This window comes from Vitis vinifera, chromosome 9 (genome assembly GCF_030704535.1).
Source record: "Vitis vinifera cultivar Pinot Noir 40024 chromosome 9, ASM3070453v1".
Classification (NCBI taxonomy): Eukaryota; Viridiplantae; Streptophyta; class Magnoliopsida; order Vitales; family Vitaceae; genus Vitis; species Vitis vinifera.
In genome coordinates this window covers 1,151,525-1,154,186 of record NC_081813.1, presented here as the reverse complement: position 1 = coordinate 1,154,186, position 2,662 = coordinate 1,151,525, and the positions used below count along the sequence as shown (strand labels likewise).

The window sequence follows — 2,662 nt, the reverse complement described above, 5'->3', positions numbered from 1 at the left end:
AATTTTCTCACTGATATATCCTTTCAATTCTACCCTAGTGTACTATAGCCATGTGAAACATTTGTAGTTTCTCAGCATTCAACATTGGTGTGTTAGATTTGGAATGATGCCATGTAAACCTAATACAAGTCTCCTAAATTCCTAATAAGAAAATCAATGAGTTAGTTCTGTTGAAAGAATGCTTTTGTGTTCCTACAACTTTGCCAAATGGTTTATCTTCTTTACTATTGCTATGTCATGATGTTAACTCTAACATAATCAACTTTCCAAAAAAATCTTCCTTCGAAGGAAGTCGAGGCTTTCGTTGTCATCCTTATCCATGAACATAATCAGAAGGGGATCAGGCCATTATGAAGTTGAAGTCTCACCAACTTGTGATCAGTAAGGGATATGAAACAAATTGTTTTCGTTGTCTGATGTGAAAAGGGGGTTACCAAGAACTGAAATGACAAGTGGTTTTCATTTGTTCATTGTATATATATGGGCCTGGATCTAAGTGCTTCAATTGCACCAAAGCCTAGTATTGATAGCCGAAGCCATCAGATACCAAAATCACCAGTGAAAATGCTTCACATTCTTCTCTTATTTTCTTTCCTTTTGTCCTCCTCTCTTGCAGCAGCCAAAGACTTGTGTGTGGCAGACTTCAAAGCCACACAAGGCCCTGCAGGCTACCAGTGCAAGGTGCCTGAAGAAGTAGTAGTTGATGACTTTGTGTATTCAGGCCTAAATGTGGCTGGAAACTTCTCAGACATTGTCAAATCTGCGTTCAACACAGCATTTGTTGACCTATTGCCAGGCCTAAATGGTCTTGGTCTGCCATGGCACGATTGGACCTATCCTGTGGTGGTGTGATTCCAATGCATAGTCACTCTGGTGCTTCAGAGATATTACTTATTCCTGAGGGCTCTATCAATGCTGGTTTCATTTCTTTGAATAATATTGCCTACACGAAGACACTCAAAAAGGGGGATATTATGGTTTTCTCTAAAGGGTTGCTGCATTTCCAGGTGAATTCTGGTCCGGTACCAGCACTTCTCTGGTCTAGCTTCAGTACTTCAAACCCTGGCCTACAAGTCCTCAGCAATGCACTGTTTAGCAACAACTTGCCTTCTGGGTAATTAAGCTTGGCAAGAACTTGTTTCTTGTCACCTCCATTCCTTAAGTATGTAATCACTTTAGTCTGTTCATCTTACTGCAGTCTTTCAAGCTATTGATTCTTTGGAACCATGGCATGCGTGGAGTCCTATATTTGGTTTTCCAGTGTGAGATTACAATCTACTAATGTTTCTATCACTACTATTAAAATCTACTTGGGTTTCATCCTATGATTAACTACTGCAGAAACCAACCTCAGTATATACTTGACTTTGGCATAAGTTTCAGAGGAGAAATAAACGTTATACCAAGTGGGCATAATGCCCCTTAGAGCTAAGAAAGTGAATAGAACTGAAAAATGATTTTAGCATATAATTAAGAAGTGAGAAAGGAGAACCAACTACATGTTGAAAAAGAAACTGACAAGGAAAATTTTGCTGATTAGCAGTAGAAACCATGGCAAGCTACATTTAAACATTATCCATTATCCATTCACATATGATCAGAATTGATACCTGTTCTATTTTTTGGATTATTGTACCATATTGTTTTTCATTGTCATATATATATCCATGTCATTGACCCTCAAACATTTCTGACTGAAAAGTTGTAATGCCTCTGTGGGGTTTTTATCCTATAGGACTTTTCTCAATAGTACAGTAATTTAAAAAAGTTATGCTTAAATTATTGTAGTAGAAGAAGTTATTACAAATATATGGTAGTTTTTGCCACATAGGAGAGAGGAGAGAGGAGAGAGGGTGAACGGATAAAATTTTTTAAAAAAGGGAACTCGTCTCTTGAAGAGACGAGTTCCTCCATGAATATATATATATATATATTTAAAAAAATTCCCAAAGACAATTATTCAAGGGAACTCGTCTCTTCAAGAGACGAGTTCCCATTAAAAAAAATATATATATTTTTAAAAAATTCACAAATTTAAAAAAAAAAAAATTTGGAACTAAAGGGAACTCGTCTGAAGAGACGAGTTCCCATGGGAAAAAATATATATTATTTTTTTAAAATATATTTTTTATTTAAAAAAATCCCAAAAAAAAAAAAAAAATTCCTAAAGGGAACTCGTCTCTTCAAGAGACGAGTTCCCTTTGGAAAAAAAAAATATTTTTTAAAAAATATATTTTTTATTTTAAAAAATCCCAAATTAAAAAAAAAAAAAAAAAAACACAATTCCAAAGGGAACTCGTCTCTTGAAGAGACGAGTTCCCATGTAAAAAAAATATATTTAAAAAAAAAAATTCCTAAAGGGAACTCGTCTTTTTTTTATTTTAAAAAATCCCAAATTAAAAAAAAAAAAAAACACAATTCCAAAGGGAAAAAAATATTTTTTTTTAAATATATATTAAAAAAAAAAAAATCCTCAAAATTCCTAAAGGGAACTCGTCTCTTGAAGATTTCAGAGACGAGTTCCCTTTAGGAAAAAAAAATATTTTTTTTAAAAATTATATTTTTTATTTTCAAAAATCCCAAATTAAAAAGAAAAAAAAAAAAAAACACAATTCCAAAGGGAACTCGTCTCTTCAAAAACACAATTCCAAAGGGAACTCGT

The 2,662-nt window shown here is 33.6% G+C and overlaps 1 pseudogene; it reads left to right on the top strand.

Moving 5' to 3' along the window:
• Window positions 1–533: 533 nt before the first annotated feature.
• On the top strand, window positions 534–1,118 carry LOC100258424 (auxin-binding protein ABP19a-like; annotated as a pseudogene).
• Window positions 1,119–2,662: the final 1,544 nt, after the last annotated feature.